This window comes from Lissotriton vulgaris, chromosome 2_1, assembly GCF_964263255.1.
Source record: "Lissotriton vulgaris chromosome 2_1, aLisVul1.2, whole genome shotgun sequence".
NCBI lineage: Eukaryota > Metazoa > Chordata > Amphibia > Caudata > Salamandridae > Lissotriton > Lissotriton vulgaris.
In genome coordinates this window covers 1132905797-1132918904 of record NC_141687.1, presented here as the reverse complement: position 1 = coordinate 1132918904, position 13108 = coordinate 1132905797, and the positions used below count along the sequence as shown (strand labels likewise).

General features: G+C 41.6%; 1 non-coding gene across 1 annotated transcript; it reads right to left on the bottom strand.

Moving 5' to 3' along the window:
• Nucleotides 1–11473: 11473 nt before the first annotated feature.
• Nucleotides 11474–11539, bottom strand: LOC147731701 (small nucleolar RNA SNORD58). Its single transcript, XR_015308825.1, has one exon. It is a non-coding gene; the product is annotated as a small nucleolar RNA SNORD58 (small nucleolar RNA).
• Between the last annotated feature and the right edge of the window lie 1569 nt (nucleotides 11540–13108).

Genomic DNA, 13108 nt, shown 5'->3' with positions numbered 1-13108 from the left:
CTGGGTTGGCTGACAGTTGGGCTCTTGTGCATTCACTCTAGACAGTCACACAAAGGAAGTTGAGGTGTGCCTTGCATATCCTGATGACCCATCACCAGGCTGATGGGCCTTCCTGAGCTAGAGTGGTGGGAAGTTGTCAATGTCACCTGAATGGGCTGTGCCTGTCCTCAATTGAAGCCGTCTCCACCCACGTGTAGTGTGTCTGGAGCCAGGTCAGGGAAAGGCAGGGTCTTGTGCACTTCAAAGACTTTCCTTTGAAGTTTGCCTACTTCAAAGGCAGAAAAGGGCATCAGTATTAGAGCTCTGACACCCCAAAATCAGAACACTTCTGGACTGAGGACATTCTGTCAGGAAGAAGAGCTGAATGCTGTAGGAGTGACTGACACTCTCTCTGTTGCTTTGTTGTGCTTGGATGCTGTTTGCTGCTTCCGTCCTGGGAGTGAAAGGACTGGACTTTGGTTTCTAGATCCTGCTCCCAAGGTTCTTTAAGGGCTTGTTCTTGCTTATGAAGTCTCAGGGCCTTCAGAAAACGACACCTACCAGTGCCTGGGCTCTTCTGCTGAGAGTCCTGACTTTCCAAGAGGTTCAAAATCCAGTCCTGGGCACTTGGAAGTAGAATCTGGTAATCCTTAGAATAAAATCCACGCATCGACACCCAGCGCCTGTTTTATTGATGCATCGCTGAAAAAGATCAAAGCATTGTCGCTGCATGCCCTTAAGCGTGGTTCCCTATTGGCGCATTGGCCACTGCTTTCATTGCAGGCCCCAGCTTGCCATCACAGCACGTCCAAAGAATAGCCACAGCATGAGTCCTGAGCACCTATTCACCATTGTCCATGGCACCTGCTCCAACTCAGACTGAAGGATTGACGCAGCACCTGCTTCGCAGCTGAAAAATTGACACTGTTCCTGCCTTGCTCCTGTTGTAATGATGCTGCATAACTGAATTTTCGATGCATCATCCCTCAATGTCAATACTTCATCGATATTCTAGTGAGGACCTACTGAGACTGAATAAACAGGTCCAATTACAATGTAAAAATAGTGTGAATCCTGATGGAAAATCACTGGAATGTGCTCATTGTAAGAACATTTGAGCAGGTTGCAACAACGTCAAAAAACAAGGGAGGAAGTTGTTTTTTATGCTATTAAATTGTTGGTCAATGGGCAAACATAAACTTGAGATCTATAACATTTTAAAAGAGAAAAAAACAGACACAATTTTCTTAACAGAGACTTGGCTGCATGAAAGCTCTGATCCAGATATTGTGGATGCCCTCCCGGAGGGCTATGAGATCTTGAGGCAAGATAGGGAGCAAAGAGGGGAGGAATTGCAATTATTTATAAGTCTTCCTTGAAGTGCAATATAAGAGAAGCAAGTATAGAACACTGTGAAGCACTCTTTTTCAAAATATCAGTGACGGACGATATGACCTTAGCGGGGTTTTTAATATACCGTCCACCTGGCCCACCTGCCCAATTCATAGCTAGCCTAGGGGAAAGAAGTATTCAACCTGCCTTACGCCATAAATATTTTTATATACTAGGAGATCTGAACTTGCACTTTGACAGCAATGAGAACAAAGAAGTTCAATCCCTATGCAGTGATCTGAGGGCACTGAACCTGAGCCAACAGGTGAAATTAGCAACACACCAAAAAGAACATATCCTTGACCCTATTTTTACAAATCAAAAGGAAAAAGAGGTCAAAACACCTTGGCCTATGCCTTGGACTGATCACTATTTAATTGCATTCTCAATATACGTGAGTAATCCAAGGTTAGAAGTACGGGCGGTAAAGACCACCCATAGGAAATTGACTGGCTTTAATCCCAGTTCTTTCTCATTGGAAAAAAATAAACCAATACTCAATTCAGAGATCAATACGGCCAATGACCAATATGAGAAATGGGTAACAGGACTAGATGAGATAGCCCCTTGGACTACAAGGAGCCCCAAGAGACAAATGCCATCTGCTCCCTGGTATAGTAAAACTCTGGCTATAGCTAAGAAAGGCTACAAGAAATTGGAGCAGATTTGGCGCAAACATTTCTGTGAAAAGGCCAAAGAGCAATATAAAAATGAGAATATAAAATACCATACATTAATTAAGAGAACGAGATGCGAGGTCTACACGGACAAAATTGAAAAAGCAAGAGATTCATCAAAAGAAATGTTCAGTATACTAAAATCACTTAAAACACATGACAGTCGGAAAGACGAAGAAACGCCCTCAATAGAAAACTGCAATAAGATCGCAAAATTTTTTGCTGAGAAGGTGGCTAAGATATATAATGCCTTCCCAATAAAAACCTATCTGGGGGAAAGCTCAGAAATCAAGAAAGAGAGAACGTGTATTGGGGATAGGTTTAGTGAATTTAGAATGCCCGAACTAGAGGAACTAAAAATAATTGCCAAAGGAATTAAATCCGGCTCCCCCCGAGACCCGGCCCACCCAGAACATCTCTTGAAGGGGGCAGATCACATTATGCCTTATATTTATGAACTTATTAACATCTCCTTCCAGAAAGGAGAAGTCCCCAGCAGTTGGAAACAAGCAATAGTATGCCCACTGAAAAAAAAAACATCAATAGACTCAGCAGTCTTAGAAAACTTGCGTCCAATTTCGCTGCTTTCATTTGTTGCTAAGATTGTGGGAAACATAGTTAATAAACAGCTAACTAATCATATTGAGGTAAATGACATATTACATCCCTTTCAGTTTGGCTTCAGAACAGCCCACTCAACAGATCTGCTCTACTCCTGGCTACTGACACAATGAGACACTGTGCAAATGAGGGGCAGACGGCAGCTATGATTCTATTGGATCTAAGTGCGGCGTTCGATACCGTCTCACATGGGCTACGTTTGAAGAGACTAGAGGAATGCGGCATAGAGGATATCGTACTAGCCAGGTTTTTAGCTTCTTCCTAAAGTGGCCTTCACATGGTTCCATTCTTATGGTTTCTGGGAGTACATTCCAATATTTTGCTGCAAGATAGCTGAAGGATCGGGCCCCCATTCTTGCTTTCTGAAAGCAAGAATGGGGCCCCGGGGCTGCTCCGGGGTGCATCGGAAGGCTGTTAGGCACAACAGCCTTATCCTATCTTCAAAACTAAATAAGTTATGAAGACAAAGCCTTCCCCTTTTTAACCCTGTGAAGCACTTGAAACAACAATTTTGAGTTTCTCTGTCTTTTCCTCACCTGACCCAGGCTGTGAGGACACCTACTGTAAGTTTACAGGAAGGTTTTTTCTGGAATCGAGGGTTGGGTACACGTTAGAGTGTGTACACCGCCCCATTTCCTTACACTTGGTCCTGAAGAAAACCTGGTAGATCCCATCGCAAGTTGAAACATGTACACCACTATTTCACATTTCACATAGATACAGCCGGTCATTGAAGCCAACTGAAGTATCTTTCTATTTATTTTTAATATTGTTCAGTAGCTTTAGAATAGAAATGTTGTACAAAGAAGTTATACATGGACAATTTTTAACATCAATTTCTATTACACTTCACTCTGAAAAAAAACCCGCTCCACTGTAGTCAGGTGTCGCTGTACACTCGGATGGCACTCGGCTGTCCGGGTGGGACCCCGATGATGAAGCATGTCACCAACCAGGTTGGTGAATGAGGGGTCTTCTAACAAAAGAATATCCTTCTTTTGTTACTTCACTTTCTCCCCCTACCCCATTTAGGACCATCTTTTTGGTCCCTCGGGGATACTCCTTCTGTATATTTAATTCAGGTCCAGGGGACCAGGAGTTTCTCCTTCCACCTCCGTGGAAAATCCCTTACTCTCTCTTTTTTGTTACTACATTAAGCCACTCCGCCACAAGCAATTCACACACTCAAGGGCATATTTACTAGAAAATGTCGGAGCGCGGAGCAACGGCAAATTGGGGAGCACCGCACTCTGACATTTTCACAACGCAGGGATGTGCCGTATTTACTACAATACTGTGAACCTCTTTGTTTTCCCAATGGACTGGTGCTAAAATTAGCTGCCTAGTGCCAATGCAGGCACCCTTGCACCAGAGTGCATGGGTGCATTTGTTACAGGGAATAATTGTTTACGTGCAGGACGTTGTCCCTTCCTGCATATAAACAATCCATGATGGCTATTTGTATTGCAGCACACATAGAAGTAACAAATAGTCAATATTGATTGATTGTTTAAGTTGGTGCAGGAAGGGATACTTTCCTGCACATAAACAATCATTAATAGCTTTTTGGTTTTTCTATGTGTGCTGCAGAATGCATTAACTACAGAAAAAAGCAAAAACGAGGAGAAATAAAAGCATTTCTCCTTGTACACCATTCTAACACCTGCTCTTGCAGGCCAGTGACAAAAAGCAATGGCTGTTGCATTTGAACACTCACAGAAACACCCATAACCCGCCCCTTTGTCGCAGAGGACCGAGGCGGTAAGTGGCAAATTTACAAGTTGGCGTTTAGCCATGCAAAGTGGCTTAGCACCACCTGGTAAATATTGAAAATGGCGCTATGCCACTGGAGCTTCAAAAAAAGTGATGCTCCAGTGGCAATAGGGGCTTGTAAATATGCCCCACAGATTGTGACGTTCCTCTATAATTATGTGTCTTTTGTCTTATTGCATTTAAGGTATGTGATCTCTAGTCTGATCAAGCTCCAGGTGTTGACAAGCAAAGGGACTCCACATGATACAGTCTGTCTGCTTACTTAATTCAGCAATGATGTAAGAGAGTACATTGGCCCTGTGCTCACTCAGCACTCTCTACAGCAGTGATACTCCCTCATGCGGCTCCCTGTCAACAGCAGCATTGGGCTGCTGTTTTCTCGACTCAGCACTGACATAAAAAAGATGTTAAAAATAAATATGCAACCATTTGTTTAAAGGTTAAGTAGTGTTAAAGAAAGGAAGGAACTAGGATGTACTACACCCCTTAATATTAGGAACACCTCCATTTTTAAAGACATCTCACAACCAAAGTGGAAAAATATGATAAAGTATCTTCAGAATTTCAAAAAGTGATGGTTTTCACACTTGCATTTAGAAACATTCATTATTTCCCCCATACTGACAACAATTCCAATAGTAAACTAAGAGGCAAGTCAGTTGTTATGTGCACTCTTTGGGTGGCCTGGGTTCCTATTATACATGTAAAACATAGTTTATTAAATCAAACACATGATAAGGGTTTTACAGCACATATCTTGAAATGATGCATTTCAGGGTCCTCTTATATGTGATAATGAAGAACAACGAGGAAAAGTGAGTTCAAACAAATAGCTAGGATCATATAATTTGGTTAAGTGGGGAAGCCGGGATTAATCCCAGGTTTTCTGGTTTCACATTGTGTAATTCAGCCACAAAATTATATTGTTTGCTTCCCCTACACTCACCATACCGCCAACCCCCTAGACAGACACACTTTTTTTTGCCCCTGGCAATATATTGGCGAGTACCTATGTTCTACAGGATTCCACTGTAGTTGTACAGTTGAGGGTGACTCCACTGTCCTGTAAACCACCCCAGAGCGAGCTCACGTAGCCGACAGGCCCAATCTGCTCTTTTTCCCTCCTTCCAGAGGCCTCACGCAACTTTGATCGAACCGTGGTCTTGCTCTCAAGCATAGTTCAGAAAGGCCACTTGCAGTCACTGCCACTCACTGCTGTAACCGCTGAGAGGGCAGCTTCAGCCTAAAACATTTGTTGCCCACCAAGATTTATTCTTTTTTACAAATGAATTGCTGGTCACCTCCCTTTTTATTGATGTAAAAACTTTGGTAACTTCTTGAGGTGTTCACACCGTCAATTTAATATAATTGCGTGTGATGAATTAAATACCAGTGGGCTGGGAAATCGTAACACCTATCACTGGATCCCTCAGTTGCTTGATACTGCATTTGCTAAAAACAATAATGGTACAAAAGTCAAGTAAAAATAGAGCATAGATGTTATGTTAAAATATTTAAAAAAATCTGTTTCTACTAGTCTTGAAGTAAAAAAAAAAAGCTTCACCATAAAAATATGTTGTATGGGATCTCTTCTGGTTTAAAATTCTGTAAATGAAGGCAGTCAAGTGAGATCTGCAGGCTGGGAATAGTTTGATCATGTTCAGAAAACCATATCCCTGGCAGCAGGCAGGAAGCTATCATTGTGTACAGTAGCTGTGGGGCCCAAGGGATTTACCCCATTTACGACTCTCTTTCAAAACCAGTCTTTGGGTGAGGAGTCCATTTTCCTTTTGTTGCCTTTTGACACATAATCTAATTGCTACGCCACTGGTTGTAGTTTGGAAAATATGTTTTTGGTACGATTGTCTGAAATGAAATTCCCTCTATTTTAACTATAAAGAAAACCCACTTCATCTTGCCTTGACCTTGTGTGACCTTGCAGCCCTGTGAAAGACAAGTTTCCTGCCATTTCCTATTCTCTCGCTGATTTGACTTTGCTGGGCTTCTTGAGCTATTTGCTCATGGAAGGAGCCATGGCCGCCCTCTCCTGAGACCCCCGGTCCGCTAGTCTAATTTGATGGACGCGTGGTCTGATGGCTGATGCATGGGGGTGGGATTCAGGGGGCTCCCAGGGCGCAGGCCTCCGTCCCCTTTCTGACAAGGATTCTCTTTGAGGACGCGGGAAAATCTTCTTCTCACCGCCCTGGTCGTTAACCAGCTGTGACCAGCAATAATGGAATCCTAGTCTGGCGAGAGGCTTCGAGATGCAGAGGTTGGGCCTGGCTTCTTTGCCCTGGGTAGAAGAACTGTGCAGCGTAAAGCACGGCCCAGGCGTTCAGGGACATCTGGGGGAGCAAAGAACATATCTTGCATTGAAAGGCACGTGAAAGCAATCGAAGGAGATGTTATGTGAGGGAGGGAGCCGAAAGGAAGGAGAGAGGCCGAGAAAAGAGAGATGAACGTCAGAGACAAATAAGTCAAATGCAGACTGTCAATTAAAATCAGCAGCACATGTGAAAATGTACAGAGAGAGAAAAAGACCAGAGAAAGAAATGTACATTAAGAAGCTGAAGGGGACACCAAATAGGTGCATTAATATATGCAGAGAGAATTGGTGCACTAAGGCACCCACAAACATCTTTGCAGCTGTTGCTATAACCCACCACAATGTTTAGCCGATTTGCTAAGATTTAGACCAAGGGGTCTGAGGAGGGACCTTGCAAAAAGTCCTTGTTTATTTGCATTCACTTGTGTGTTAGTGTTTGTGCGTGCACACATGTGTGTATAATATAATTTAGGCACATAGACAGCATATATGTGTGGTTGGTTGTCTTTATGTATTTCAGCCTGCATTACCCAAGCTTTATCATACTTTGAAGTAATATGCCTTACAGTGATATACTAACTATGCAAGATTTTCAATTGAGCATTCAAATGTCTCTCCATCACATTTGACTTCTATAATTTAGGGGCTTATTATGATATCGGTGGCCCGTCACCGACAGGCCGTCGGTGGCTGGCCCACGACATCTACATGAGTGGTCCGACCGCCGGATTCTGATCCGTGGTCGGAGGCATTGAGCGGGAGGACTGACCGCTGCTTTTCCGACAGGCTTATGGATCCCGTCAGTGCAGCGGATGCACAGTGATCCCTACAATAAGGGTGTTGCCTGCCCAGGCACCACCATAGGGATTACAACACCCGTTTCCCTCTGCCTTTTCATGATGGTCCAAATGCCATGAAATGGCAGACGGAAAGGGACTTTGGGGACCCCTAGCAAGGCCCCCATACTCCCTGGGTCTCCACTATGGGGCATGCCCAACCTGGTGCCTGGCCCCACGGGTATTAATATGTAAAGAATGCATTTTTCAATAGCAGCTTGTGCTGTGGCTCTTTTTCAGGCCATGGCACAGCTGCAATTGAAAGAGGCATATTTCCAGCCACCGTGTTGCCGGTCGCATTGGAATACCTGGAGTGGAACCGCGGACTACTAGTCGGGCAGTTTCACTTCCACTGCGACCGACATCGGAATGAGCCCTTTAGTCTCTATCATACTGGGTGAAATACAGGCTTTTTGACAGATGACTGCCTCTTTCCCATTTGCCAGTGATCATTTATAGGAATTAGACTTAGTGAAAGAAGTTTCCCATATCTCTCTTCGATTTTATAAACTAAAATGGAGTGATAGGAAACAAAACAAGCATTTGTAATGCAATAGGTCTTGCAATTGCAAGATTATTGAACTATTGGTATTGTAAATTACAATGCCTTTTATTTATGTGTTTTAAAAAAACGACAAACAAAAGGCATTGTAATTTACAAAACCCACAGGTCACAGTTTTTAAAATGCAGGACATATTGCATTGCAAATGCTTGTTGTTTACAAACGCCCCATGCTGCACTTTCACGTTATTACAGTCCACGCCCCTTTCTTTAGACAAGCCATGTCTAAAGAATGGTCCATGTCCGCTATTGAAGTGAAAGTGTGGTGTGGGGTGCTTTTACCCAAAAAAGCGTTTGTTTGTCAAGTTGACAAATAAATGCTTTTTTTTGTTAAAAGCGCCACATGAAAGAGCGCATTGCGTGCTAAATGTGCTGAATGTGCAGAAAAGCATGTAGTGCCTACAGTAGGAGAAATGCATTAAAGAAAATAGTGCTTACAGACTAAATAAGACGTACGTGTAACAACCGAAGTAAAAGGGCCAGTTCTCATTTGAGGATACAAATGAAGACAAGGCTGTACTAAGGAGGGACTAACAAGCCTATTAACAAATCAGAAGCCAGCATTTACGAAGGACAATGACACAAGACAATGACAAATATGGGTGGCGAGTGGGCGGGGCTTCAATTCCAAACTCCAATACAGCATGCCTCGCAGAGCAGCACATGCGCTGCCCAGGCTTGACCTAAAAATGGGCATGTTCAAAGTGGAATCTATAGGTAGGCAGTGCACTGTTTGATGTTAAACCAAATAAAGGGGCGCCAGCAACCAGTTTACCATAACACGACAAAAGAACATGATCCAGGCCTTATGGTAATCCAAATGTAAGAAACTTACAGTGCACCTGACTGACATTTTGCTACTTAATCAACTTTCTAGCCAACAATACTCATTTTATAAACAATTTAGGAAGTTGATTTTAAACCATCATGCAGGCAGCTCTACAACAGGTGTACAACCAACAAATACAATTTTGGCTTCAAAGCATTTAAGTTGAATAGATGGAAAGAAACTGTCAGAGAGGAAGCACAGCATGGTTAAAATACTGTGAAATATCAAGATCGGAATTACTGACTGTAAAGCGCCAAATGGACATTCAAATAATCTAGGGGAAGGGTGGTGGGGGGGGGGGGGAATAAGAACTAAAGATTCAGATCTAAATTGGTCTGTTTGGCTAGTGTGCCAGCCAAAGCGAGGAATTGTATGCAGTGATGCCACACATGACAGCATTCTCATATGAATTCTTTCATAATAACCTCAGTAATGATGCCAGTTTAATGTATCAGATCAAGGCCTTCCCGCAAATCTACATACAGGAACTGGCAGAAGTGGTCGTTCCAGGGTTGGAACGTCCTCTGTATGCACATCCCCAAACTTACTGGTTTAAAGGTCAGTCACCAACTTCTCTACAATCTCGTCCCACCGGTGGAAAATAGTTTGAAATGTACTCCTGACAAAGGCGGAAGTCAAACTTTTTTTCATAGTGAAGAAAAAAGGGGGTGTAGAGAAAGTGAATTTTCCAGTTGCTCAGCAGATGCTCTTATGAGCAATTAGAAGCACTTCTATTTGTTTTGTGAAAATGGAAAACACGAGTTTGCTAGGCGTAAGGTTTCCAGGGGCACTTCTAGCACTAGGAAATTTCTGAAAATGGCAAAGGTGTACTAATATAAGGACATACACAATGCACTGGTGACTTTCTATAAGAATTGGGACCATATTTTCTTTTTACACTTTGCCTACAACAGGTTCTCCATTGTGTTTTTATTTTAATATTAGCTTGTGTAAAATATATAGGGGCATATTACCAAGCAATAGCGATAATTATCGCTATTGCTTGGTTAGAGACAAAAATTTACAGCTGAGCTGCAGTGATTTTTATTGCAGATAAACCTTGGTATTACCAAGGTTTATCGCAAATGCGATAAAAATCGGCCGCAATGCGTGAATATCGCAGAAAAGTCAGCGATATTCATGCATTACCGAGCTAATGCTCTTAGCCATGTTATCCACCTCCCATTGGATAACATGGCTAAGAACTGCTCAGGGCAGGTGTTAGCTTTTGGAGATATTCGCGCTTAGCGCGAATATCTCCATAAGTTGGTAATAGGAGATAGCGATGTTAGCGACGGTTTCCAGTCGCTAACATCTTGGCACGCCCACTTTGCATGTCATTAGTGATAAATATCACTGACATGCAAAGTGGGGCACAAGATGGTCGCTATCTCCTACTAGCTGTCGCTAACTGGTGTTAGCGACAGCTAGGTAATAGGGAGATAATTTTATCTCCGCTTTCTTGGCTTTTAAAGCCAAAAAAGCGGAGATAAACCCCCTTGATAATATGCGCCATATTGACTAAATAATGCCTCCAAAAACGGTATTTTCAATTGCACAATAGTTTAGCAAAATATATTTTTAGCTGAAAAATGTCAATCTTGCTTTCATTTTTTGGCATGGATCGATATAGGAGCATTATATGTAGCATGCAATTGTTCAAAATCGTACACGTTTTTCGATTGGCTACACTGTCACACCTGAAAGCCACGCTCACAGAATTTCCTTAAGAGCGCCTGTCTGACTAGTGAAGGCTTTTGACTTAATGAATCATATGCAAGAATGTAACACTTCTACACATGGATATATATTTTGCCTCAGTGGCAGAAAAATCAATCCTCATTCACAGATCCATAATGTGATATTATAAACTGGCAGCCAACAGGTTTGTGCTGCAGAGGGTTGGGGCTACTTAAAACATGAAAACGTGTTGTCTGACTACAAAAAAATAAGTCCCAAGCATCAGGCGATTGCAATCCCACAGCCCCTGATGCTTAATATATGGTGAAGGCGCCAGGTGAAACATGTAGATTTGAGGACTAAAGGTCGCGTACCTTGAAATAGTCCCTCAGGATGGAACCCCTTGCGTGCTGCAAAGGAAACAGAAAACCCACAAATATTAATCCTATATGAAGAACATTAAGATTCGTCTCTTCTAATGGTACTCATTTTATTGATCTTAGAATGGAGAAAAAAAAACAGAAAGCCTCAGTAGACCAGATGAAATACAACCGGACACATTCAGGTCACCCAAGCACCTACAGTGTATACAACTGTTCAATCATCATGTACGGATGACAATACCAAATACGAGACATACAAGCGAATCTGACCTACATTTAATCGGTTTCTCTGGGTCGAGCGAGTAGCTCAACATTTTCAGAGAGTAACTGGAGGAGGAAATTAAAAAATAAATGTAAAAGTGCGAAGCAAGCAGGTTGGTATACTTTTATGTAGACTAAAAAACCAATACTTTTCGCTGCTCAGCATTCAAATACATTTCATAATCAATTCAAAGGTGTCCTAAGATCATCATCATCGCATCAACATGCCAGCCCGTTTTCGCAACATTGTAAAGTGCCCTGTTTTTTTTTTAATAACGGGAGATGTACAAAAAGAGTTACATAGAATAAGCAACCAAAACGTCCAGAGCAATGGCGATAACAAAGACACAATGCATTACAACAAAAGGTAGAAAAGTTTTGCAATATTAAAATGGTATTTTTTCATCTTTAATTTGGTCTTACCTCATTTAAATAGTGTGATCAAGATTAAATATTTGGTTAAGTAGTCAGTGGTCACTCTCACCTCCGACAGCACAAACAAACAAATAACAAATAGCGGGACAATTGTAATAAATACATGGAAAACGAAACCCGTGTTACAGATGATTAACTAACTTGTCGGTTTGGCATTCTTCCCTGCTAAATTTATATATATATATATATATATACAAGTGATCAAGGCCAGCTTGGCTGCCCGAAATGCATAATGACAGGTTGTGGGAAGCACAGAAGCAGAAAATTAAAATAACTGAATCACAGCAACTGGAGTTCGTGTGTCTCTCCATCGCCATTTGGAGGTTGGGGAGCCTCTGGATTTCGTGATATAAATATATATATATATTCACTGAAAAAACCATAGGTTTCACACTAGTTATAGTTAGGAATTAGCATTTAAAAAACCTATTAAATTCACTGAAAAATCCATAGGTTTCACACCAGTTATAGTTAGCTGGAAATTTTACTGACATAAAACCATTGAAATTCCCACGTTATAGTTAGTTGGAGTCACTATAACTTGCGCGCCTGCAATGCACTGCTGATGACGTCACATATTACATCACTCATGACATGGTCAGTGACATCACTCATGACATCACTGATGACACCATCCAGGGAATGTGTGTCTTTCTGAAAAATCAATATGTTTTATATTTTAGTTTCTATTTTTGAATATGTGTTTCAAGGGTTACATTACACTGAAAGGAGGTCTGTCACTCGGTCACAAGGATGGTGTCACTGTTTTTTTATTCTTTTTTGTTGTTTTATATTTTTTAGTATCAGTATGAGTGTCTGTATGGTTTGGTGGGGGTATTACTTAGCACATAGATGCATCAATGACTGACTCACTGTTTGTATGTGTTTTGAAGACAGCATATGTGCAGGACTGTTTGGGTGGATGAGTGTGTATATGTGTGTGTTAGTGAGTGAATGACTGTCTCACTAGTGTCTTAATGAGTAACTACATATGTTTTAAACAAGTATATGTGAGTATTGATGTATATAAGTGAGTATATGTGAGAGTGAGAGATTGGAATAGTTCCTGTATAAATAAGTATGTGTTTCTATAAGTGATTGTTTAAGAGAGTAAGTATGTGTAAGTTTCCTTAGAAGTAAGGTGGTAGTGTGTGTATAGCTGTATATGCAAATAAATGGATGATCAATAGTTTATTTGCATGTGTGATTATGTGTGTGAGTAACGTTTGGATGACTGTCGGTGTGTAACAGGATGTATAGCTGTTTCACTACATATGATGAGTGAATATATGTTTGAGTGACTATATAGAACTGTTGGTGAATGAGTGGATGTGTATATAGATGGTGGTATTAC